Below are 27471 nucleotides of genomic sequence, written 5' to 3' on the forward strand. Positions count from 1 at the left end.
TCCCCCATTAGGCAGAGGTTAACAACAACAACAACAACAACAATAATAAAAAACAGCACTTAAACAAAAACCCCTTAAGTCTTCCACGCCTGGTAAAACTTACAAGATTGCCCACTCCACCCACATTTATTCATTTTTGCTGTTTGCCCTTTCCAGAAGTCTACCAGGAACTATCCCAGCCCAGCCCGGACCCAGGTCCCAACTCCAACCCTGCCCACACCCGGATGCCCGCCACCTCTGCGCCTCCCTCCTTCCCCCAAGCACTCAGAGAAGGGCCGAGGACTCCCCTCAGCCCTTTGCCCCGGGCAAGGTGGCAGTAGTTAGCAGCCAAACTGGGCATGCTCAGAGTCCGCCAGCGGGGGCAGGTTTGCATTAGAAGCCTTTGCAATCCGCGGCTGGCGGGCGGCTGCAGCTGGAGCCCCAGTGACTGGAGTTGGAGTTGCCGGGAGTTTTCCCCCTCACCCCTCCCTGGCTGCGCGCGCGGGAGAAGGAACCGGGGCGGGGGAGCAGAGCCGGGCCCGGCCGAGCCTTCCTCGCTGAAGCCCAGCACCCCGCGTGGGCTGAGCCCCACGGACCGCGGCGGCTAGAGCCGGGGCGCGTGCCGCGCACTCGTCCCTCCGGGAGCACGAGCCGCCTGGCGAGGTAGGGGCTCGGGAGTGGGAAGGAGAGAAGAAACGGGGGCTGGTGAAGGGAAGGAAGGGTTGATGCAATTGCAACGCCAGCTTTGGGGGGACTGCCTGCTCTGTAGAGATGCGGCTTCCCCGGGGAGAGGGCTGAAGAGGTGTGGAATGCTAGCAAGGTCCTCTGAAGTTTGCAGGCAGGGGTGGGAGAGAGGGTTTTCTGTCCAGGACAACTGGATTGCTCAGCGCAGACCGAGAGAGCACCTTTCTCCATGCCCTTTCCTTTCCCCAATATTAGATCCCGATATGCCTAGGTGGACTGAGTAGGCAGCGGAGCAATTTTTTTTCTTAGAAAGTTAAGGATGGCTCTCTTCCCCTTCCCCCCCCCCCCCCTTTTCCAGCAGAGGAGAGGGTCTTCTCTTTTCTTAGAGGGAGGAGGGGGTGTTGCTTCTGAGGTCACGAAAAGCGGACTGGGTTAGGCTCCACTGGAGCTGGGACTGAGCTTTTTAATTTCCACCCAGAAACCAAAATTTGCAGATGATCTCAGATGTTCACTCCTGGGATTCTCCTGTAGGATCTCTGCTGCCAAACTGGAGGCGGATGCTTCTCCCTTTTGCCCCGGGGCATTTGCTTTAGGGTCCTCGCTTCAGATCTGGCTGGAGGCAACTGGCCTTTTGAGTTTGCTGTGGTGAGCGCCAACTCCAGGCTGGGCGCCTGCCAGAAACCAGCCTCCTATAGGAGTAGGACTGAAAGAAGGGGAAACGTGGTTAGTTTGGGGTGTATGAGTATTCCCTGCGGTTCTTGCCTATAGCATTTTTCCTCTCTCCCCCACGGCCTCTCTGTGGAAGTACATTCCAGAGAGGGAAAGGACTAGAGAAGGGTTGAAGGGAAGGGCCAGGTTGAGAGTTAGGGATGACATACAGTCGCTCCAGTAGTTGAAACAAATGTGTATCTGTTCTTGGCTTCAGCTCTAGGTCACTGAGGGTGGAGAGGTCTCATCGCTAGCTGATTCGATCCTTCCTATTTTTTCCTTCCCCAGGGGGTGGGTGTGACAGATTAAGACTAAGCAGAATGCTCTCCAAATTTGAGTCCTTACCGACCTGGGATACTGGCAGTGGAATTTTGTGAAATGCAGGTGTGTGGAGGATGCTTAGGGTTTCTTGGTTGGAGTTTTTCTACTTATTTTGAGTTTTTGGTTTTTTTCGTGCCCCCAAATTACTCTTATCTGTCATAACCCAGGCTCTGAAAAAGCTTGCGTTGAGAGCAGTGAGCTGCTAATTCGCCTTAGAGGCTGCTGGTGGGAATCATTCCAGAAATGATTATGCAGGCTAGAAATATGCCTTCTTTTTGGCTGAACACCTTGGCTTGTTGAGGTTTGTGTGCGAACTTCTTAAAGGGACACACATGACTCTTAAATGCCACACTTCACAGGGCTTATCATCAGAATTACTGTTGGTGTATTTCTTTGTATTTTGGAGCCATGGAATGAAACTGGAGGGACCAGGCAGGTTTCCAGACTCTGCCACAGGGTCTCCTCAACATTCTGCAATGTTAATTTGTACTTTTTTGCCTAAATTCGGAAACTCTGGCTTTTCTTGAAAACAGATTAACCTCAGAATATAAATAGTATGTGGTCATGAGTAACTCCAAGCTTTTGAATTTCCCCAGTGTTCCTTTTAGTTTCAAAGGCTATTTTCCATGTAATGCCAAAGTGATGACTATTTGGTAATGACTTGGTAACTAGTACATTTTCTCCATTCCTAAAACTTGAAGAGGTTCACTTGCTCTGTCCTTTTTGTAGACAGAAGAAAAGACTCTTAATATCCTTGAAAAAAACGTAACAGACATTTAATATGTATGGGTTAGTTTTCTCATCTGTAAAGGAGGGGGGGCAACAGCATGATATTGATTCTAGAACTCATTCCATAAACCTAAATATGAGTTTCTGCTTGCCTCAAAGCCTACTAGTTGATCTTGTTTCTGTTCCACTTCTTTTCCAAAATGTCCTACAGCAGCTGCCAAACTGCTCTTCCTGAAACACAGATTTGACCATCATCCATCCTTAAACAAAATTTTCAGTGGCTCTATTGTTACCAGAAGAGGATACACAGTCCTCAACCTTGAATTTAAAGCCCTCTACAACCTAGTTAACATTCACCTTTCCAGGCTTTTCAGTACCCTTTTAACCAATTTCACTCTCAGTTCCAGACCTATTAGTCTCCCATGTCTAGGATGAACTTCTTTCTTAATCTTCATTGTTTAGAATCTTTGGACTTCTCCAGAGTTTATTTAAACACCTTTCCTGATATTCCTCAATGTTATTCATTTTGAAATTATATTTTATAAATTTGTATGAAATTTGTATTTATTCATAAGCTTTTCTAGTCCTAGGTTGGTATAAAAATTCACTGTGACTGGAGCAACTGCCTTAGGCAGTTGGTCAAATAATTCTTTCTTTTGGTGTGTAGTCATCCTGAGTACAACAGTAGTTTTTACTAGTTTACACTATGTTGAGGCTATCAGAGTGTATCAGTTCCTTAGTGGGATATGGAAGTCTATTTTCTTCCTTCCAAATTGTGAAATATTTGACCTTATTATGTTGGCCTTGAACTCCTAGGCCTCTCTAACAAATGCTCTCTTCACCATGCTTTGCTCCATAAAATTTCTCCATTACTTCTAAACTTTCCATCGAAATCTCCAGGGCCTTGGGAGACTTAGGCAGATCCTTTCTAAAAGATGACATGAGAGGAACTTTTAGTGTTTGGCTCAGTTTCTTCATCTGTAAATCAAGAGGGCTGGACTAAATGACATACCAAAGGTCACTTTATAGCTCTAAATCCTGTGTTCTCATGTATCAGTCACAATCTAAGTAAGTCTTTTTTTTTTTAATTTTCTTTTTTAGGTTTTTGCAAGGCAAATGGGGTTAAGTGGCTTGCCCAAGGCCACACAGCTAGGTAATTATTAAGTGTCTGAGGCTGGATTTGAACCCAGGTACTCCTGACTCCAAGGCCAGTGCTTTATCCACTACACCACCTAGCCACCCCTAATTAAGTCTTCTTTCTGTAAACTAGTGATACCTTGATAGTAAATGTAAAGATCTAATCTCTCCCTGCTGTCTATCAGGGAGCAGGAAGGTAGAGCTTTGGGAGGATCTGTTAAAGGTCTGTCAATTTTGTATATTTCCAAGGTTATTTCACTAACAACTTGAATGCTACTAAGTATTTATGCTTTTTATCCCAGCCATAAATTACCCCCCCCCCCAATTCCTATTTCTGTTGAATTATTGAAGAAAAAAGAATAGAGTTCTTAACCTTTTTTTGTCTGGTAAAACTTTTACCCTCTTTCTTAGAAAAATGTCAGGCAGTCAACAAGCATTTATTAACCACCTATTAGGCTCAAGGGATTGTGCTAAGCATTATTTAAAAATATATAACATAAAAGACATAGGGTAACAAAGGAAATTAATACTATTGAAATAAAGTAATTTGTTTCTCTTTCAAATTCAAGGAATTCTCTGAAATCCTATACATTTGCCCCATATTAAGAACCCTTAGAATAGGGAAGGTGATCATTTGTCATTTCAGGTATGGGATGTGAGCTTTTTATCTGGCTTCAGATAAATCTTCTGGGTCTACTTGACTTAGTAATGCTAGGAGAGATCCAAAGCTAACTTGGTGTGGGTAATTACAGATGGCTATTTTGACTTTATGAGACTTTGCTTTCCCTTGGGCATATCATCAATTTGTTACTATTTCTTTGAAGAAACAAGGTGATCCAGAAAAATGTTTCACACTTTTCTATCTGTCTGTTTGTCTGTCTATCTAGACACACACATATACGTACATATGTGTGCATATAATATAGCTACCTGGTATACATTATAAATAGAATGACTGAGTTTGGGGAATGTCTGAACAGCCTGTGATGACCTGTTTTTTTTAATGAAGTTGAACAGGACAGTGGTTTTTTGTTTGACTCTACCATTTAAATGATTTGGATTATTTTTTATCTGTGTGAAAGTTCTTCAATGTTTAAACATTTTTCCAATTTCTTTAATGTGTGAAAGAAAGAGAGAGGTGGGTTAGGGACAGACAAAGTTGACAGCTACCCAGCACCCAGCATATAGAGAAGTAATTATACTGTTGTTGATGATAAAAGCTAGCATTTATTTGGTACCTACTACACGTAAGGCATGTGCTAAGTACTTTACACATATATCATTCAAGTCTCACTATAACCTCACAAGATAGGTGCTGTTATTATCATCATCATTTTGTAATTGAGAAAACTCAGACAGATTAAATAACTTGTCCAAGGTCACACAGCTAGTGAGTGTCTAAGGTTGGATTTGAACCTCAGGTTTTCTAGACTCTAGGTCTAGCTCTCTAAATTACTGCATCACATAGTTCTTCATAAGGGCAATAAGGAACACTTTTTAGCATGAATTTTTATAGAAATATCTTTTTAAAATCAGTAAATTTGACTTCCTGAAACATTCAGGTGCTTCATTTTATAATAATTCAAGTTGCATGTATTATAGTGAATATTCTGAGCTTCCACTGGAGGATGAGGAGATAAACCTTCCTTAGGGTGCACAGATAAGTTGACCCTGATCCACTGAAAGGTTAACTATGTTTCCCTTGTAGGGAAAAAAGACAACACAACATTGGTCTAAATTTATGCCAAACCCCTAAAATGAGAACTCTTTGAAAGATAAATAGATAAACAAGTGAACATACAGACAGAGAATACATAGAGTATGTATGTTCATATATACATACTATATGACATATAATGTCATTTTGATTCTCTTTGAGAACAAAGGACAACAGCCAATCAACCAACTAATCATCCAATCAACCATTCATCCTCTTCATTGCCACCATCTATAGTAACAATTATTCTAGGTATTGCTTTAGATAAGATTCAAGTTTTTCAAAGTGCTCTAGATTTTTCACCTTATTTGACTCTCACAATCCTAGTAGAAAGGTGCTGTTATTTCTCCATTTTACTTTATATACATATATTCAGACCTAAAATGGCAAATGGTTTTTTATCTTACCCTATTTCCAAAGGTTCTTAATCTGAAATCTATGGATAGACTTCAGAAAGATAATGAACTTGCATAATTATTTTATTGTATAATTGTATAATTATTGTATAATTGTATAATTTAATATGATTAGTTTCCTATGTAATTCTATGTATTTTACTTTATGCATTTAAAATTTTCTAAAGAGTTCATGGACTTCACCTATTTGTTTTCATATATATATATGTACAATACGTGTTAATATCTATATCTATCTATCTATCTATCTATCTATCTATATATGCTTGTATACTCAAAATTGATTTAATGGTTTCTCTAATATCTCTAGTGTAGGAAATTTTCTCTCCAAATACAGATTAGCAACTGTGCAAATCATCCTTTATGAGAGTTACATAGGGATATTGAGAGGTAACTGGTTGACTATGGATCATATAACTAGTTATTGTGTGGGTCCAGGGGCAGGCCTTGAACTCTACTGCCTTTCAAGCTTAAAAAAATTATGAATATAATTAAAATATATCTCTTGTGGAAGGGTTTATTTTTCTTTACACATTCATTTCCTTCCAAATAAAGAAGTTTTATGCCATTTAATAATCTTTACACTGTCTTGTTTTAATTCCTTTTGTAGCTATTTTCTTCTAAAACTTCTTCTAATATCTCCATGATGCACAAATTTAAAGAATCCACCCCAAATCTTTACATGAACTTTTTGTACCTGACTTGTGGTAGAGCATTCTGAGCTCATGTTGGTTTGATCAGCCACAGTTGGACACATTGTAACTTGACTCTAATATAGTGATGTCATTTTAGTCCTCTTTGAGAACAAAGGACAACAACAAACCAAGCTATCATCCAACCAACAATGCATCCTCTTCATTGCCATCCATTTATAGTAACAGTCATTTTAGGTGATGCTTTAGATAACAGTTTTAAGTTTTTCAAAGTGCTCTACATATATCACCTTATTTGACCTCACAACTATTCTGGGAGGATGGTGCTGTTGTTACTCCCATTTTACAGGTGAGAAATCTAAGCTTCAGGAAAATTAAATGATTGTCCTTAGCAATTGAGGACTTGAACTAGGGTTATAGCCTAGGTTCTGTTTCTAACGTAAGTCCTAACTTCCTTCAAAGCACAGTTCTGATCCATCTTCGGTGCCCCATGTATTAGCAGATTCTCTGCCTCTGGAATTTAACTTGTGTTCATGTTTTCTCTTCTCTCATTCCCCTGTCTCTCAGTAAATTCTTTGAGGGAGGAATATTTTTTTTTCCTTTGAATTTCTGCACCTGTTTTTATCCATTCTTTATAGAGGCATACCTTGGAGATATTGTGGGTTTAGTTCCAGACCACCACACCACAAATATACATATATATATATTATATACATATATAATATATATGTAATAAATCAAATCACATTTCTCAAAGCATATAAAAGTTATGTTTACATTGTACTGTATACAGTAGTATTGTGTCTAAAACAATTCTTATATACCTTAATTAAAAAGTACTTTGTTGCTAAAAATGCTACCTTAAGTGAGTTGCAATTTTTTTTTTGCTGTTGATGGCTGCTCAATGATCAGGATGGCGTTGACTGAAGGTGGAGTGACTATAGCAATTTCTTAAAATAAGAAAACAATGACATTTTCTACATCAATGAACTTTTCCTTTCACTTGAATACTTAGAGGCCATTATAGGCTTATTAACTAACTTAAAATTTAATACTGTTATGTTTTAGGAAATAGAGAAGCCTGAGGAGAGCAAGAGAAATAAGGAAGCAGAGATTGTTGGAGCAGTCAAAACACACAACATTTACCAATTCAGTTTGCTGTCTCATAAGGGCGCAGTTTGTGGTGCCCTAAAATAATTACAAAAGTAACATCAAAGATCATTGACCATAACAGATAATAATAATAATAATAATAGTAATAATAGGAAAGTTTGTAATATTGTAAGAGTTACCAAAAATGTGACCCAGAGACATGATGAACATAAGCTGTTGGAAAATTAGTACCAAATAGACGTGCTCAATGCAAGGTTACCAGAAACCTTCAGTTTGTAAAAATGTACTATCTGAGGCACAATAAAGCAAGGTGCAGTAACACAAATTATGCCTGTAGTAGGTGATCAATAACTGTTTGAGTTAAATTGAATAGATTAGTCAGTATGTGGAGATGGAAGTCCTCTTTTTCCCAAGCCATGTGATCACCTACAACTCGTATATCTTCTTAATCTCATTTCCTACTTTTTAAATAGAGATATCTCACAGGGTTGCTTTGAGGAAAGTACTTTATAAATCATTATGTAAACTTTAAAATAGCTATTACTTTTCCACTCAACCACAACTATGACCTTATTGCTTCCTGGCAACTCTTTTATACATCTCTTTTTGATGCACCTATTCCAAATCTTCACTCTTCACAAACCTCCAACTCCAGCCTAATTCCCTGTATTTCAAACAGGTGATCTTGATTTAAAAGTGTCAACTGACAAATAGATTGAATCCTGTGAAGTCCTTCAATTCTCCTCCCCATATCTTCTTCTTCTTTTAGGATTATAGACTAGAAGCTGAAGGGACTTTAGAGGTCATCTCATCTATACTCTTCTCATTTCACAGATGAACAAACAAGCTCAGAAAGATTAAATGATTTATCCTAGGTCAGATAGGTCATAATATGTTGCAGAGCTTAAGTCCTTTGTCTTCAAATCTTGCACAGTTCTGCTTTGCCACCTAGCAACTCCTCTATACCCTAGGCTGTTTTGGTAATCAAGGCTTTGTAGTTGGTGAAATAGATGGATTGCCAGGCTTAAAATCAGGAAGACTCAATTTCCTGAGTTCAAATCTTACTACAGGCACTTACTGACTGACCCTAGGCAGGTCACTTAATCTTGTTTGCCTTAGTTCAAACCATTCAAATACCTCTTCCAAGGAAACCCCAAATGGGATCAAGAAGAGTCAGACAAGACTGAAATGATCAAACAACACCCAGGCTGGGGATATCAGAAGTGGGAAGTCAGTGAGATTTTCCTGTTTGAGGCTTTGCTCCTGATAAAATGTCTGGCTTTCATCTGAATCAAGAAGTTCTGTTGTCTGGAACAGAACCTTGGCATGCCCACACTAACAATGAATGACAAGCTAGTAGCATAAGTTGGTGATCAAGTCTGAAGAATTCTGTTTACTGGATCTCCTTCTCCTGCACTGGCCTGGGGATCATCTCATTTCAGGCCTGCACTTTTCAGGGGTGGATGACTCCTGATTACATTCTGCCTACCAGGGATCTGGTTGTCTCTGTTCTTGGATTTATCCAGCTGTTCTTGCCTTTGTTATGACAGGGATGTAGATGTGCTCTTTTCCCTTGTCCCTCAACTCACAGGATATCACAGTTTAAGAGCTTTCTGTTATGTGAGGGCCACATTAAAGGCATATGTGACAGTTTGCTTCTTCTATAAAAATATCTTAATGTTCTCAAAAGTTGCTGCAATACACTGATAGACCTATTAGGTAGTTGTTTGGTAGTGCACTGGTACACTTGTTAACTAGTTGGTGTATTGACTTTTCACTTCATACAAAGTGGATAGTCAAGTCCTTTCTTGTTCTGACTTCAAACCTGCCTCTTTTAACTTCATCACATCCAGTCCTATCCAGATCAGACAGTTGTTGAAATCCTTTTCTTCCTTCAGGGCCCAGTTTAGTTGCTACCTCTTTGACGATAGCTTCACTCAGCCCCTATGTAAGATCTATCCCTTTTTGAATTCTCTAATGCCACTTTATCTGGAATGCACAGTTCTTTCCCTTTAGTTCTTGAAGGGAATTCAAGAATTTAATACAATCTCCTAACTTAGTGGGTAAAGAGCTGAACTACCCAGGTAGTAAGAGAGATAATGCAAGTAGTAAGTAGCAGATATGGAAGCCAGGTTATCTGATTCCAAGTCTTTTGCTTTGCCATAGATGATATTATGTTGATATTGTGCTTCATGGGTGATAGAGTATGTTGATTGTATCAAGTCCTGGGCTTCTTCACTTAATTGCATGATGATCCAAGAGTGCCCTTAATAGTCATCTAGTCTTAACCTACACTCAAAAGGGTCTACTTTTAGTGATTAAAGATATGGTAGAGATCAATCTCTACTATAACTCTACTGTAACTCTACTATAACATACTGGCCAAGCAATCATTCAGTCTCTGTTTGAAGACCTCCATTGAAGAGAAACGCACTGCTTCCCTAGGCTGCCCATTCTATTTTGTGAACATCTCTTATCATGAGAAAGTTTGCCTCTCTCCAACTTCCACCTAATGCTCCTGCTAATCTGTCTGTATGTTGTATTAACCAAGAGAATAAGTCTCTGGAGGGGAGAGAGTTATTTTCAATTTTGACTTGGTATCTTTAGCACCAAGCACAGTACCTTGCAGCTTAGCCTTGGTGCTTCATAAGTATTTGTTGAGTTGAATTTAGGACTAGCCTAGCTAAATGGAGTCATCAACATCAGTAATGATTTCCTCCCGTCACTCAACAACTCTAGAAATGTTGAGATCTACATTGTTGTAGGCAATATCTAAAATGAGGAAATCACAGTGCTCCAATTATCCAAGTGTATCTATCATATCTCCCTTGTGACAGATTATATATTATTATCCTCACTCACTTGCGTGGCTAGCTGACCATGATAAAGATGAATCTAATGATATAACTACATATTTTATTTCAATGAATTTGCCTAACATGCTCTTTTACAGTTGGCACTCAGAATAGTTTTGGGGTTGGTATCATGTTTTTTCTTGAGTTAGTTTAAAAAAAAGAAATAACAATGTAACAAGCAAATAGACGGGTCTTTTAGGAAATTTGGTTGGTTAGTTCTCTTGTTCCTGAACTGTTATGCCAAGCTGAACAAGCCATCCATTTTATCTTGTATCCAGTTGTGCACAGAAACTTTGATATAAATCATGCTGAACACTAAAGCAACCCCCCTTTCAGTAGCTGATTCAAAAAAAAAATTCAAGTGCTCATTTTACTGTTTCAAAAGATAAAATTGCAAGGCTCATGTTACCTCTTTTCCTGATAGTAATCAGCACTTGGTAGAGGAAAACCTGCCTGTCAACCTCCTCTGAGCTACAGGTAATTATTATAACTTAGTTGATTTAGTGGGCACTCACTTTATACAAGTGGATAAACTCTGCCATTTTCAAATTCTTTCCTGGAACTTGCTGCTTGTGACTTGGGTGTTTCCCCTCTTTTCTGCTGACATTATCTTTTCCTGCAGTGATAAAAGCACCTTTTTAAAAAAAAATCAATGCTGTTCTCTTTGTTCAGGACATAAGCTCTTTATTTGTGAATTTATTACTTTTGCTCCCCTGGATAAGTTTAATGTCAGTCAGTCATCCTGATGCTACTTTATTTCATGAAGGTCATTGTGATTGCTTCCAATATTGGGTTGCTGAGGTTCACATTCCATTCCTGAGATATCAATTCCACCTTATGGGAGAGTGATGTTTTTAAGTTTTCCTGGCACCCCCCCCCCCCCCACCAAGTCTGATAACAGCTTGCTCTAATTATCACTTTTGACTCACAAGGACTGAATTCTCAATATGGGAAATGACACTGCCATCGAATTAAACCCAATCCGACAATGCAGATTAAATTAATGCCATTGTCTTGTAACATGAGTTTCTTGGAGATGGGCTATTGAGTCCTGTGTGTGTGTGTGTGTGTGTTTATTGTTCTTGTTCTTTGGGACAATATTGTCTGAGCCCACAGTAATACAGATGCAGCTTCAAGAAGGGAGAAAATAACTATAAACATGATCATGGAAAGAGACTGATGTTGAAGAAGTCACTCCCTCATTCCCTGATATTTTATTCTGCCCCCTAGGTAGTATTTCCTTTCTGATGGCTACTGCTACCCTTGACCTCCATTGACCCCACCTTGGACTGAAAAACCCAGCTTTCCTTTCAGGACTCCTAGATTTCTTTGAAATCCAAAGAACCTGGGGCTTTTGGCACAATGGATAAAGTACCGACCTTGGAGACAGAAGGACTTGAGTTCAATTCTGGCATTAGATACTTGACATTTACTTACTATGTGACCCAGGGCAAGTCACTTAACCCCAATTGCCTCATCAAAAAAAAAATTCAAAGAATCCACTGAATTTTTTGACTTGACTCCTAAAGAACATTCTATTTGTTTATCTCTTTTCCTCCCTTGGGATAGCCTTTCTTTTGGGGTAGCATCTGGTTCTATCAATTTCATGGTTAGGGACAAGACCATGTTTATAATGGGTGAGTTTTTGCCTTATATTGTGTGGAATCAAGCCTCTGCCTTACTAGCTGACTTTTGTACCACCTGATCCAAACCACATTTTCTTATATATTTTCACCTCTCTCCTTCTCCCCAGCAGAGACTATTTTGCTTGCTTTTATTTGTATTCTTAGGGCTTAGTACAATGCCTAACACAGAGTTTGGTAAATACTCTATCAAATTTTCACACTGATAATAAGATCACTTTGTTAATCTAGGCAGTACCAAACAATAACTTTAGGGAATTCAGGTCTAAATTGTCCTGATAATTGCTTATTTCCCTAGTGTAGAACCAAGTGTGACTGTGGGCAAGTGGTTTAATATTCTTCCAGTTGGTAAACATTTATTAATATCCTTAAGCTATGTTTAAGGCATTGTGCTCAATGCTGGAGATAGAAAGGCAAAAATAAGATCTTGCTTTTATGAACTTACATTTTAATGGAGGGGATATCATGAAAACACCCATGTATCTACAAAACATAAACAGAATAGATAGTAAATTTGGAGGTAAGCACCAGCAATAAAGAGGACCTGGAAAGGTTCCTTTCAGAGGCTTTTAAGAGCTCCATCTTGAAGGATGCCAAGGGGAAAGACAGCTGAACATGAGGCAAAAGAATTCTAAGTATGGTAGACTGCCATTGAGAACACAGACTTGGGCAATGAAGGTTTGTGAACTCAAGAAGGCAGGGAATTGTGACTGGTTTAATGTTAGTGGAGGGTTGTAATGTTTTAAGACTAAAAAAACAGGAAGGGAAAAGATTTTGAAGGACTTTTAATGCCAAAGAGAACATTTTAGCTTTGATTCTGGACATAATAGGGAACCTAAATTTTTCATTTGTAAATGAGGGAATTAGACTATTGTGTCTAAGGTGTTAATCTATGATACCATGATCTCATAAAAACTGAGACTAAAGGTAAGAGAGACTTACTTTCTAGCTTGCTTTATATTCTTTTTAAACATTTTAATAAAAGGGTTATAGAATTTTTATAGCTATATTATATCTTTGTTCTGAGGATGAGAGAGATTATTTAAATGTGTATATTTTATTTGCCTTTCAAAACATGCATGCTTCTACAGCCTCTGCTCTGGAGAAAATCATAATTTTCCTTGGTGTGAAAGTAGCCAATATGGTAATTGCAATTTTAATCCCCCTGCCATTATATCTTGTCTAAGTTTTGACAAAACTCAAAGTTGTGAATATGAGTTTGCCTAAAATATGTAGCTGCAGCTGGTAGATATACTGTCTTACAGAGTTGAAAGAAAAATGTTAAACATTTAAGTGTCTATAAAACCTTGTGTAGTTTCTAGAGCCAGTATAATTTCTAATTCATCTGATGTGCCTCAGACCTTTGAATTTATATGGATTCTTAACCTTCTTAGGTGTCTTGGACTATTTTGGAAGTCTGGTAAAACATATAGACCCTTTCTCAAAATAATTGTTTCTTTATTTAAAAATTTGTTTTTGTTTTTGTAAGGCAGTGGGGGTTAAGTGACTTGCCCAAGATCACACATCTAGATAATTATTAAATGTTTGAAGTCGGATTTGAACCCAGGTCCTCTGGACTCTCGTGTCAGTTCTCTATCCACTGTACCACCTAGCTGCCCTCCAGTAAAATATTTTTTTTTTAAGGGAAATGCTAACAGTCTATTAGAGGTTAGTGAAAATAAAGTTGAATTTTTTTCCCATTCAGCTTCACAGACTCCTAGAAATCTGGAATCAGTGGACACCATGTTAAGAATTTCCTATTCAGAGTCTAATTCTCTTGGAATATCAACTTTTGTATGTTGGGGGAGGGTGAAGAAATCTGATCAGTTTTTTCACTATGAGGAAGTTTTTTTCCACACCAAGGATTGACATGAAATAGTGAAAGGAACATGAAACTTGGATCCTAGAGGCTTGGATTTGGGTCCTTATTTCTGTGACCACCAGAGTGGATGAGTTATAACTCTGGGAACATCTTTTCTCATATGAAATGTTGGGAGAATGATATATGTCTCATCTTGCTCACAAGTGTGTTGTAGGGAAGTGCTTTTGTGAACCATACAGCTCTATTAAAATATTTCTGGTAGTTTCTGGTAGGGTCTGCTCTAAGTTAGGAATTTGCCCAAGCTACTGGGTCAGTGAAATAACTCTTGGGACAAATGTCTTGTGATCTTCAACTTTCTAGAGAATTCTCTCTCAAATGAAATTTCAAATTTAGTATTCTTATGGTCCAAGGGGGAATATGTAATGCTGATAGAGTAGTTTATTTTTAGCTCCTTCAGTGAAAATTTGACTGAGAATAAATATTTTAATATCAGTTTCCAGTTTTCTTTGTGGAATCTTGACAAAACTTTTATCTCCATCTCTCTCTTCCTCCTTCCCCTCCCCTTCCCCCCTCTCCAAATACAACTCACAGTAATAGGGATTAACAACCTAAATTTAGTCAGATGCTAATAGTGATGGGACAAAATTGGGCCATCGTCACATACCACACACACACAGCACAACCTTCTGGGAACTCTGGTACTTCAGGTTCAAGATTTCCCTTTGATCTAACTCTTTTCCTTGGCCCTGACTTTCTTTATAGTCCTGTCTTCCATGGCCAGGATTTTCAGTGTTTGAAGGAAAAAGTGAAAGAGGAAGACAAGGACTTTTAGAAAGTGTTGATAGCAGAGTGGTCTTAAGTACCTTATCTGATTTTGTGATTTATTTGCTACCGCCTTAGGGAGTGGCTTTCAGATGAACCTGGATAATTTTTTTAAGCCTGATGCTATATTTCTAAACTCTGAAAAAGAAATTATCATGGCAGTATGAGAGTTCTGGAATTGAAATCCTTGAGTTCAAAGCTTATTTCTGGTACTTACCTTCTTGACCTTAAGGAAGTTGCTTAAACTCATCAGTTTTCTCATCTATAAAATGAAGTAATTAGAGTAGATCATATATAAGGTTCCTTTTTAACTCTAAATTTATTATTTTATGAATTGTATTTTAATTTCTCATAATTTCTATTGAACCAAAGGATTTTTCTTTGAAAGAATTCAATCAGTGGTTATTATTTCATTTTTGTTTGTTTATTTTGTGGTTCTCAAATAGAAATGTCCTAGAACAAGCTATTATCTTGCTATTCTTTTGCATTTCATATTTTTTTTAAATTTTAGTAATTGAATAAAAGTATTGAGATTCGGGTTCATCTTCTATAGACTTGCTGACAACATCTTTGGAACACTTTCAGTAGCAGATAGGATAATGGAGATGATAATATTTCTTCTTGTCCCACATAGTTATTATCTAATCTGCCAAGTTTCTATTTTGAAAACTTTAATTGCTTAGTTTGGAGGTTTTGAGTTTTGGGTATGACAGCCTTTATTATATACATTTAAAAAAATTATGGGTCAGTGAAATTAAAAGAGGAAAATGATGAGTAATAGTTTAATTGTGATAATGTACTAGTTTCATTTGAGTTTGTTGAGTTCTCATAGATGTTTTGAAGTTTGTAATACAGAGACATCTGTTATTTTATGGAGAATAGCAAGCTTTTGGTATATCACTCTATGACAACTACATTTTGACTTAAAAAACCATACATTAACATTATCTGTTTTATTATTTTAAAAATATTTTCCAATTATATTTTAGTCTGGACATCTTCAGATTGAATTTTGACTTCAGGATCCTAGTTAATCTTTTGACATAAATGGCCACAACTTTCTGCTTGATAACTTTGTATCTTGTGTGTTTTGCCTGTAGATCAAGATATTTATAAGTATTACCTTTGTCCATTTACACTCTTTGATGACCTGATGGAAGCCCCAAATCTTTAGTATCTTGGCACAAACTGAGAGATTTTAATTTATCATCCAGATGACATTTTGCTAGTGTTGGAGGGTTGAGTGTGGTAGTGCTACAAAGGGAGAGGATGAGACTGTTGGATCTCTTGAGTTTAGGAATGCTGAGTTGGAGTAGGGTTATTGTAGACAATCTGGTGTCTACCCTGAGTGCAGCACAATGTCAAAATAAGTTGGATGATTCCGTTGGAAAACATAATCAAAAGTTTCTCCTAGCCATACTCATTTCTGTTCAGGTAAAAAAAATGAGGCATGATGATAACAGGTTTAGGGCTTAAGCGAAGCATCCCCCAAATAATCTCTCATATTATTTCCTCCCTCTTAGCTGTCTTTGATGTTCTCACCAGCCCAACTTGAGGCTGTGTCTTCTTTACTTAACTCTTGTTACTTCTGCTTCTTCTCCAAAGAACTTAATTACTTGTGAACTTTTTGTATTATCTTGGAAACTACGAATTAATAATTGATGATTTTTTTTTACCCAAAATAAATCCTCATAGATCCTTAAGTCCCTCTTTCCCCCATGCATTCTCCTCACCCCCTTCCCCCATCCTTTCAGTGCCAGACACATGGCCCCGGTCAATATGACCTGAACCAAATTAAAATATAACTGGGAGATATTTAATACATTTCATAAAAATGTAGTAAACTCTAGATAACACTACATTTTCACAATAAATCAATAAGACACATGGCCCTGGTGGATATTCCTGAATATGCCCTGAAATTAAATGTAAATAAAATATAACTAGGAGATATTTAACAAAATTTATAAAAATCTAGTAAACTTTAGATAACACAATATTTCCTAAATAAGTCATTATGTGTCTGACAGGGATCCTCATGTATGGATTAGTGGTTTCTGTTTCTATATCATAGCTTTTCATTTAGAATAAATATATAAAAACTAAATATATTGAATATTGAAATATATTGAAAGACACTAATAATTGGGTGAATAGGTGAGGATATGATATATTTCTAAGCATGGTGGTTGTCCCATGCAAGTACACAGAGACAGGAGATAGAGTGCTGTGTACATGGAACAAAAAAAAAATTATCTGAATCACAGAGTTTGGCAATGGTGTACCCAAAGAGGTGTGATATGACAAGACATATGAAAATATATCAAAATGAATTTCTGATTTTCTGTAATAAGTTTCATGCTTAACAAGAAATGTTAAATACGTCTTGTAAGGTTCTTGCCATGTTCCTGTTTAAGACTTCCTCAAAGTAGATTCCTTGTATCCTTAGGACCTTAGGCCTCAGTAGCAGTATTTGTAGACCTAATATAATGATGTGGTTGCATATTTAAATTTATGTGGTCAACAGAATGAAGCCAAGATATTTGATGTTACAAAGGTTGACTTTGGCATTTATTGGCTTTTACTTTTGTCTTGAGAGATTAAGGTTGAGGTATTAAGAGAGGAATTAGAATTACTTCAGTTCTATTTAGTGCATAACAGGTTTTTCTAAATGCACTCAATTCAGGTGCCAGAATTCAACAAACATTAAACAACTATTGTTTGCAAGCCTCTGTCTAGGTATTAGAGGTAGTATAAGGATAAAGAGAAGGGACTAGACCTATGAATTAATTGATTTAGGGAGCTTGAGAATGATGAGTGCCCGCTACCAATTGCAAGTCATTCTACTTTCTCTGTCACTCACGGAACTTATTGTTATAGTTTGTCCTTTGTTCCCAAAGAGGACCTATGACATCCTGAAGGTGATGTCTCAACTTGCAAGTGAATTCGATTTAAATGAAACAGAGCTGTGCAAAGTCATCAGACTCACTGTCTTCTCCAGTGTCATCAGAGTCCAATGGCAAAACCAAAGTCAAGATGTCTGGCAATGGACAAGTTTAGTGTCTTGCTCAGGATCATACAGTCACTATGTGTCACTCCAGGGTTCCTGGGGATTAAAGATAAACAAACAAAACTAAAACCTGTTTCTTTCCTCAGTGAACTTACATTCTATCTAGAGTATATAGCTGGTATAAAATGTTTTCAAGAGGAAGAGAATACCAATAACTAACTGATGGATGGTGGGGAGAAGGTCAGGAAAGATTTTGGAAATGAGGTGGGAGCTGTTTTTGTAGAAAGCTAGGGTTGTAGCAGGAAATGTGGTGTGTTCCTAATGTTGGGGGACCATTTATGCAAAGATGCAAAGGGTGGTCTGTTGTGTTAGGGTAACTGAACAAATTGGTATTTCTGCCTTCTCACCTGCATTAGAATTGAAGTTTCTTCAGGGTAGGGAGTTTTTCTTATTTGGATCTTTATTCGGCAATATCACAAAGCTTTGAACAGAGTAGATGCTTATAAATACACACAGCTTGAATTGATTTGAATTCAATTTTTCATAGTTCTTAAAATGAACTTTATTAGAGATATCTAACATCAGTTATTTATATTTGAATTACTTGAGAATGCTGTCCTGGGTTGTTTAGAATGGTTACTTCTTGAACATTGTACACCCTAACAGCAACATGGGGTGATGGTCAATTTCATTGGAATTGCTCATTCCAATAGTGCAACAATCAGGCACAATTTTGGTGAATCTGCAATGGAGAATACCATCTGTATCCAGAGAAAGAATTGTGGAGTTTGAAAAAAGACCAAAAACTATTACCTTTAATTAAAAAAAATGTTATCTTATTATGTAATTTTACTATCTCTTATACTTTATATTTCTTCCTTAAGGATATGATTTCTCTATCATCACATTCAATTTGGATCAATGTATACCATGGAAACAATGTAAAGACTGGTAAATTGCCTTCTGTGGGGGGTGGGGGGAGGGAAGCAAGCTTAGGGAAAAAATGTAAAATTCAAAATAAATAGTCTTTCAAAAAAAAGAATGATTACTTCTTGAAATGTGAGGTTAAAATGATCTGTAGCTAATAGTTGAAAATCACTGTAGTACATGCAGAATTGACAATTAATTAATTAGCAGAACAGCAATAAGTATGTTTTATTGCCATCCAGTAGTCTGAAGCTTTGCTGTTAGACAGGATGTTCAAACTTTCACTGGTTAGAGTAATAATTCTTTTTTAACTTAAAATCCTTATAGTAATAAAGGTGATATATCCTGTAGCTAGAAGGTTGATATTATAGAAGTTAAAAGCCTATTAAATAAATATTTTATGTTCATGTTTATGGGATCAGTATCATCCCCATTTTACAGATGTGATAAATGTGGGTGAATCTATATGACTCAGTATTAAGTCTCCATAATGGCAAATTTTTCAACAGTACATTTCAGGCCCTGACTTAAGAGTATTCTATTTATGAATGAATGTCTTTTACATGTGAACAGCTGCTCCAGTCAGGGATTCACTCACTTTCCCACTAATACTGCTTGCCACCAGGGATTCTTAATTCTTCTCTTCCTCATCTCATTTTCTTTCCCCAAATCCATGATGGGTCATTCACCTTTTCTTTCTTCATTCCTGTCTATGGGAGGATTGTATCTTAGCTATCTTGTAAGTAGAAGAGGTAGAAGAAGCAAAGGCTTTTTATCTCATGTTACTGGCTAATTAACTATCCTCATACCACTTTTCTCAATACACGGTGTACTATTGTAGCATGATTTTACTACAGGGATTAGTTATCTGTCCTGAGATCATAAGATCATACATTTGGAGTTGGAAGGGAAATTTAGAAGTCATGCAAATCAGTTACTTCGGATTTTTTGCAGATGAGAATTGAGTCCCAGAGAGGTTAAGAGTTTTGCTAGAGCATGAGGTATTAAGGGCAACTAGGTGGCACAGAGGATAGGAGTCAGTAGTTCTAATCCAGTCTCAGACACTTGCCACTTTCTAGCTGTGTGACCTTCCACATGTCACTTAACCCTGATTGCCTTGCATCCAGGGTCATCTCCAGTTGTCTTGATTCCTATCTGGCACTGGATCCGATGACTATGGAGGAAAAAGTAAGATTGGTGACTTAGCACAGCCCCCCCCCCCCCCCATCAAATTCATGTGGCATAACTTCCCTGATGTTGTGGTCTTCTTTGAAAATGAAGGACGAATATTATTTAGAAGTAGTAACTCTTGATCATTTGATTCCAAATCCAGCATTGTTGTCATTCTAAACTGCCTTGGGGGGAAGATTGTAGTAGGGCTTAGTATTCTCATAAAGTCTCCTACCCAAGCACTAACTAGACCTGAGTTTGCATAGCTGCCTCAGAGATTAGCACAGATCAGGGAAATGCAGGGTGGTATGAGCTCTGGGAGCTTGGTTGAGGACTGGTGACTTAAAAATGATACTGGCTTTTGTATATCAGGACTTGGGGCTAGGTCAGTCATGCTTCATTGCTTGCTGAGCTCCAGCTACTCAACTAGCCTTGGAGCAAGACCTTAAATGGTGTGAGCACTCAAGAGTATGAGTTGGTCTGCTTTTTGGAGCCTTGGCAGTCAGAGGAGCTCCCAGGATAAAATGTGGAGCTCTGAGGATTGACTCTACTGGCTCAAACCTTATTGCCTTAACCTGAGTCACACACTGAATATGAGATCAAAGGAAGAGACTGAGAAAGTCATGTTCATTTTGAACGTCATCTTTGTGCCAGACACTATACTTGTGGTAAGATATGGTAGTAAAACTTCACAGCCTCTTTTATAGTTGATCTCTTTTTCTGATCCCTCCTCCTCACAAGAATGTCTTCCAAAAGCATGAGTCTGACTGAGTACATTTCCTACTAAAAACAAAACAAGAAAACAAAAAAAAAAACTACAGTAACAATCATCAATGGGAACCCTGTTGTTTTTAGCACAAAAAATAATATCTTGAACTTGGAATTACTGATCCCTCAGTAATTTGACACTCTCTCACCTTCCCAGTTTTATTTCTCACTATTTACTTCTACAAACTCTACTCTTCAGCCAAACTGTTGTACTTGCTATTTACTGAACTTGACATTTATTTTCCTCCTGTTTTCTCTTGTGCCTTTGGACAAGTTGTGCTCTCTCTATTCCTGGAAGGAATTCCTTTCCCCAGCTATTTGATGTATTAAATTAATTAGCCTTCAAGCCTTGATTTTTCCTTAATGCTTGTATTAGCTTATTCATGTTCATGTTGTACACTCCTCCTTTCCTCCCTCAATGGAATATAAACTCAAGGTAGGTTTTTTTGGGAGTGTGGGAGAAAAGGGTTGTCTTTGGTCTTTGTATAAAGTAGAGGCAATAAAATAATAGTAGAATAAGAGATTTAGAACTGGCAGGAAACAAGTCAATCTTAACATCAAGTCAAAACTTTTCATTTAATGGATGAGGAAAGAATCGTATTGAGATTAATGACTTGTTCAAGATCACACAATTGGTTAGTCTCTCTGAGGAGGAAAATGAGTCCAGGTCTTTTTAACTCAAAGTTTAGTGGCCTGTCTCCTATAACCTTTCATATAAATATTTATTGAATTTAATAATTTGAGGTTAATAAGACTACAGTCTAATAGTCAAGATGGAATATGATACTCAATAATGTGCTATGCTAAGGGATGCACTGATAGATTCTTTCAAGGAATTTATCATCTATTTGTCAATGTTATCAACTAAATTTATCACAGAATGGCATGGTTGGAAGAGGATATGTACTTTAATAACTATACCTAACACAGAGGTGCCAAACAAATGAAGTGGGTAACTACACTCTCAGTGCCATGGAAACAGTATTGGGAACCAAAATAAATTAAAATACAAGACAATACAGACAATCTTAATTTATGGTTTCCTAAGTCATGCACATCTGACCACCTTTCCCACTAAGAAACAACCAAACTGGAGAAAGTAATGGCAAACCCTTCTAGTATTTTTACGAAGAAAAACTCAACAGTTGAACAAGAAGTCAATGTGCTAACCCCAGAGATCCATTTCATTTGAGTTTGATACCAAAGCTATAAGGGACAGTGTGATTAAGCACATAGGAGAAGTGGAAGGCAAAGTTTCATGAATATTTGAGAAAGTAGGAGATGTGAAAAAACCTTTGGAATTGGGAGAGGTGAGAATAAAAATGGAGAGGAGTGAAGTAGATTGGATCTGAATTGTGAACCAGATTAAATAGCAAGAGATGTAGTTCATACTTGATTTACTAGGTAATCAGAACCACTGACCAATTTTGAGTATCAATAAATATATATCAGTAGTGACAGCATAGTACTTCCTCAGTTAAATCCAATTGATGTGCTTGTTATGGTATCACCCCCTTGATATTATGGTCTTCTTCAAGAGCAAAGGACAGACATCATCATCTTCTTCATCATCATCATCATCATCATCATCATCATCACATGTAGGAAGATTCCTCTGGCAAATGGTCTGAAGGAAATTTGGAGTCTTCTCAGATTGGAGACAGAAAGACCATTTAAGACATTTTCATTTTAGTCCAGGTGGGGTTAAAAAAAAAGCCTTCTTGGGTTATTATAGTGGAAGGAATTATCTAAGTAGAATTCTTGGACTGATGAAAGTGGAGGATTGGGGTGGGGATGAGAGAGAAGGAAGATGTCTCTTAAAATAATCAGACTAGGGTTGCTATTTCAGTGAAGTTGTTTTTATCACTAAAAGAGAAGTTAGGGAGAGGTTCTGTAGTTGAGTTTTGAATGTGCTTAGTTTATGTTTCATAAGGTAGTCCAATTAAAAATATCCCCTAGGAAATTGGAGATATAGGTCTGGACCCTCAGGGTAGGGGTTGAGTTTACAGAGATTTGAGAGTGATAATTGAAGCCTTGGAAGTGGATAAGATTAAGTGTCAATTTGTTTAGCTATTCCCAACTGATGGACATCCTTGCAATTCTATAACCTTAAAAAAATGGGGGGATAGCTATTTCAATGTAATTGTCTTCATTTTTAATCTTGTATATTTTGTTTTACTCATTTAAAAAGATTTATCTGAGAAAGGAGTTCATAGGTTTTGCTTGAGTGTCAAAGGTACATTACTCAAAAAAAGGATTAAAATTCCTGGTAGACAGAGACAGGAGGACAAAGAACTGAACCTTTAGCAGTATAATAAAGCTTAAGGAATGAGAAGATGTTGAGTCAGTGAAAGAGGCAGAAAGAAGGGTTAGAGATATAGGGAAAGAAGCATTATGAGTGCAGTGTCACTGCTAAGATCAAAGGAGGGGAGGAGAAGGTGTCAGTGGCTGTTTGATAGTGTCAAATGCCACAGAGGGGTCAGGGAGAGTGAGGATGGAAGAAAAGGCTTTTGTATTTAGAAGTAGGAAAGTTTTTATGGATAAGTGTAAAAAAACCTATTGTAGATTATGAATCAAGAAGCATATTGGGAGGGTAGATGATGGAAGTTGATTCAGGGCTTGAGATGTGACTTTAAAATAATGTGACTGATTATGACTGGAAATCATAAATGTGTGTTCCACTTTAATCACTTTGGGAAGCTCCATCTAGTTGGGAGGTAACCGTGGACATGGATTCAAAAAAACTGGACTGCATTTTGATTTAAAAAATCACAACTGAATTTTATCCATATTGTTAGTGAATTTTTCTTTATTGATAAGCATTTTCCAATGACATTTTAATCTATTGATGGAGGCACATGGGAGATTTATGGACAGCAAGTTTGATACTCCTGGTCTAGAGGATTTCTAAAGTATCTCCCATATAAAATACTCTGAGATTTTGACTAATTTAAAATGAGTTACATTTACTTCATACCAGCATGGAAATGAGAGTGTCTGGTATCTATGAGAATACCATATTAAAGATAATTTTCAGAAGGTGGAAATTTACAACTTGAGGAAAGTTGGGTTTTGTTTGTTTGTTTTTAAGTCATAAACAAGCATTTTTGTGCCCAAGGAAAAATCAGGTGGGAACCACCAGAAGTATTTATGAAGACAGGGATCCTGAGGGTGGAGAGAGATCAGGGTATCATCAGTGGTAGCTAGCCTTAGGACAGTTAAATGAAAAAGCTACAGTTGTGTCAAGAGAAGAGAACTATCTGATCCTTAAATGGGTGAGGAGAGGACAGCTGAAGGAAAGATTGTCATAAGAGTAGGACTTTGAGTGTGATGGCTCAGGGTAATTAGGTGCATTGTGGGCTAGTGCATGACTGCTTGGAGAGGAAGCTAGATACTCTCTTCTAGGAAGCCAGCTGTCTGCATGGGCTAGTGGTCACAGCTATGTTACTCTAACCATGTGTGCTTTTTACCTTTCCCTTTTACTGGTAGGATTTGGTTAGAGCTACAAGGTGGGTTCACAGGTATCAGATTTTACCATACTCAGTATCTGAAAAGGGAACTGTGAGTAATGTAAAGTCTCAGTGGCTTATCACCCCACCCATAGATTCCTCAGGTTGTGACATTCCTCATACCTCTGAAAGTAAGAACCCTTAGTGCCTCTTTGCCATCTTAACTGGGTAGGAAACTCTAAACCCCTTATCGAGCCTAACATCTTCAAATCGAAGCAAACCAGTCTTCTCTTCTATACATCCTTGACATGTGAGCAACTATTCAGAAAATTTTAGAGGCTGTTTGATAACTGGAGCATTTTGTACTTTTATTATCTGATTATGAAAGCTCTTCAGAGATATTTTTTGAGACAAATATAATCACTTCCTTCTAGGTGATGTATAGATCTACTGAAATCATTCCTGAAAGTCAAAGTTGATTTGTTTCCAGATTCTCCTTGGGGAAATTCATTGTCTCATTCTGAGAGGTGCTTTTCTTGTATATGATATCCTTACAGTTTGCATTCAGTTTTAGAGACAGCAATATGAATAACACTTTCTCTTCCTTTCTGCCCTTTCCCTCTTTACTTGAGGGTCAAACTGTTTGCAGTACTCAAATAGATATTGAAAACATTTTTTTTCCTGGTTCTGTTTTAAGGATGGCATAGAAACATCTGGACTTTTCTGTATACAACTCTTTTGAATTATTTCTTTCATTTGTTGGTTTCTTTCCTTTTTAAGGTCTTTGCTACTGAACAAGGAAGGTCTTTATGGATAATGAGGCACTTAATAGACAACATGTTAGATTATCCCTTTGCTAGTTAGAAATCTCTTATTTTTATAAAACACTTGAAGTTTCTAGCCAAAATGATATTTGGTGGAAAAACAAAATTATTATGAAAAGGAAGCTGAATCAGTATTAGGAAATTTACTATTGTAGTGAGATTACCATCTTTCCTGAGCTTTAATTTTTCTTTGGAAGATTCTACATGAAGTTAAGCTCATGAGTTAAGCCTCTCTGAGCCAATTTAGTTGCTGTGGGTTCCAGGTATAGTGGTAATAGAGAAATCTAAGATTTTGTTTCGCTATGTGTGTGTGTGTTTAATAGGTTTCATTACTATCCCATTTATGGGTGTAATTTGTGCACATTAGATTTGGCAGATGGAGCTAGAAGCCTGAATCTTAGAATTGACCTCCTGCCAAAGGAAAGATATACTTTATGAATATGGTTTTATGTAGACAATTTACAGTTCATTGAGTAAACAAAGGATTTGAATATTGAAGGTGGTGTAAAAACACTAACCACATCCTTTGTTTTGTTGTGGCTTTTTTTGAGTGAATGTTGATAATGACTAGGTCCGGTATCTGTGACTAGAATTTAGGTCAGAGACTACTAGACATTCCCCCTTTTTGGAGGTTGCTTACTTTATGAATATCTGTTGAATGAGTATCCCTAGATTCATTTCAGATCAGCTTTGGTGAAATATCTTTTTCCTGGATTGTTAATTTAAAAAAAAAATTGGTGGACATCTTACTATCACAGAAAGTATGGCACTGGGGTAAGCAACTGGATTATAGTGTGACCCTATCCTTGTCTACTGAAGAAGTCCCAATATAAAGGGGAAAGATTAGAGTTGGGGTGGCTAGGTGGCACAGTGGATAGAGCACCAGCCCTGGAGTCAGGGAGTATCTGAGTTCAAATCTGGCCTCAGACACTTAATAATTACCTAACTGTGTGACCTTGGACCTAAGCCACTTAACTAACCCCATTTGCCTTGCAAAAACCTAAAAAAAAAAAGATTAGACAGAGTAGAAACTGGGAACAGATCTGTACACATAACTTTCAATTTAATTTAAAATTTTAAAAAAATTTAAATTTCACAAACACAACTTCCCTTACAACGCTGAAAGTTTCCATATACCAACTAGATCAAAGATACTACATGTGAAATTGTGACTCTTACATAAATCTTGCTTTAAAAAGTAGATAATAAATTCAAAGTAATTGGCTGTCTGGGTTTTCTTTTGTGCAGGAAGCCATGAGGATAAAATGAATTAATATGTTAAAAAGCACTTACCACAGAACCTAACACTATATACATGTTTCCTTCCTTCTTTTTCCCCCTTCTATCACAGTCGGACAGTGTTTATCAATTCCTCCTACTATTGAGAATTTTGTCTGTCTTTTTCTGGTATCATTTTCTTCTGTTGTTTCTTTCCTTAATCATTCATCTCTCTTTGATATTACCAAGAGAAAGGAAACCAGTAAGAATGGAAAAAAGTCTATGAGTCTTCTGGAATTTATGCTGCAGTATAATTTTTTGTGACATATGACCAGATAAAAACAGGTATGAAGTGGGGGGTATGGCTTAGAAGGAGTAGCAAGCAAAAATTAAGTTTAGGATCTAAGTCTTTACAATTGGAAGGGCCTAGAGAGAGTAAATGATCATCTGGCCCAACCTTCCCATTATAACAGTCGCTTAACTTCAGTTCTGGTGAGGGGACTTATTGAAGATCACCCAGGAAATAAATGGAAGATATGGAATTTTGAACCAAAATTCCTGATTCCAAAAATAATGTTCCAGAAAGAATGAAGATGAGAATAGGTGAATCTAGAGGACCATGTCAGCAACTACTAATTTCCAGAACAACTAAGTGTTAATAACAACAACTTACCTTTCTGAAGTGCTTCACTGGGAAATCAAATAGTGAAACTGAAGTTTAAATTGTTTGACCACATTATGAGTAGACTGAATTCATTGGAAAAGATTCTGTTGTTGGGAAGTATTGAAGGCAGAAGGGGAAGGGGATGAGAGAGGATGAGATGGATAGTGTCATGGAAACAATGAACATGCGCTTATACAGACTTTCGGAGAGACATATTGTGGTCCACAGGGTTATGAAAAGTTTGACATAACTGAACAATAAATTAAAAAAAGTGCTTTCTGGTTACACAATACTATACATTATAATTACTATATTTGAGAAAATACTCAAAGTACTTGCTCATAGGGTTCTTCTCAGAAATAAACGAGACAATTTCAATGAAAAACATTATTAATAACTAGAAATTCAGGTGGCTTGTTCCAACTCATTTAGCTAGTTAAGTGGCAATGCAATGCCTGGTACATGTTAGACACTTAACAAATTATTTTTTAGGCTTTCTGTATTTTCTTGTAATTGAGGTAGAATCAAAGACTTAATTAGGTTTTGTGACTCCAAGTCTTGTATTCCTGATATATTATGACACTTATAGTTAAAATTGCAAAATAAAGAGTCTTTTTATGATCTATTCATAGTCCACATTTTGTTAACTTTCACTTATTTTCATGTTGCATTATAACTATATATATTATCCATACCTCTTCTTTGAGATTTGAATTTCTTCTTAGTAATAATAATAGTCACTAAGAGGTACAGTATACAGAATTTACAGATTCATGTACAGATTCATACTTGAGTCCTGTACCTAATGTTTTTGTTCTTTATTCAAACTAATCAGTTATTCT

The 27471-nt window shown here is 37.2% G+C and overlaps 1 protein-coding gene across 1 annotated transcript in view; it reads left to right on the top strand.

The window, feature by feature from the left end:
* The first annotated feature begins 372 nt into the window (after nt 1-372).
* STXBP6 (syntaxin binding protein 6) overlaps nt 373-27471 on the top strand; it is a 363404-nt gene continuing 336305 nt past the window's right edge. The window contains exon 1 of the mRNA XM_074235402.1: nt 373-642. The gene's annotated coding sequence lies outside the window, so the exon portion shown is untranslated. The remainder of the gene's footprint in view (nt 643-27471) is intronic.

The sequence above is a fragment of the Macrotis lagotis genome, chromosome 4 (genome assembly GCF_037893015.1).
Source record: "Macrotis lagotis isolate mMagLag1 chromosome 4, bilby.v1.9.chrom.fasta, whole genome shotgun sequence".
Classification (NCBI taxonomy): Eukaryota; Metazoa; Chordata; class Mammalia; order Peramelemorphia; family Peramelidae; genus Macrotis; species Macrotis lagotis.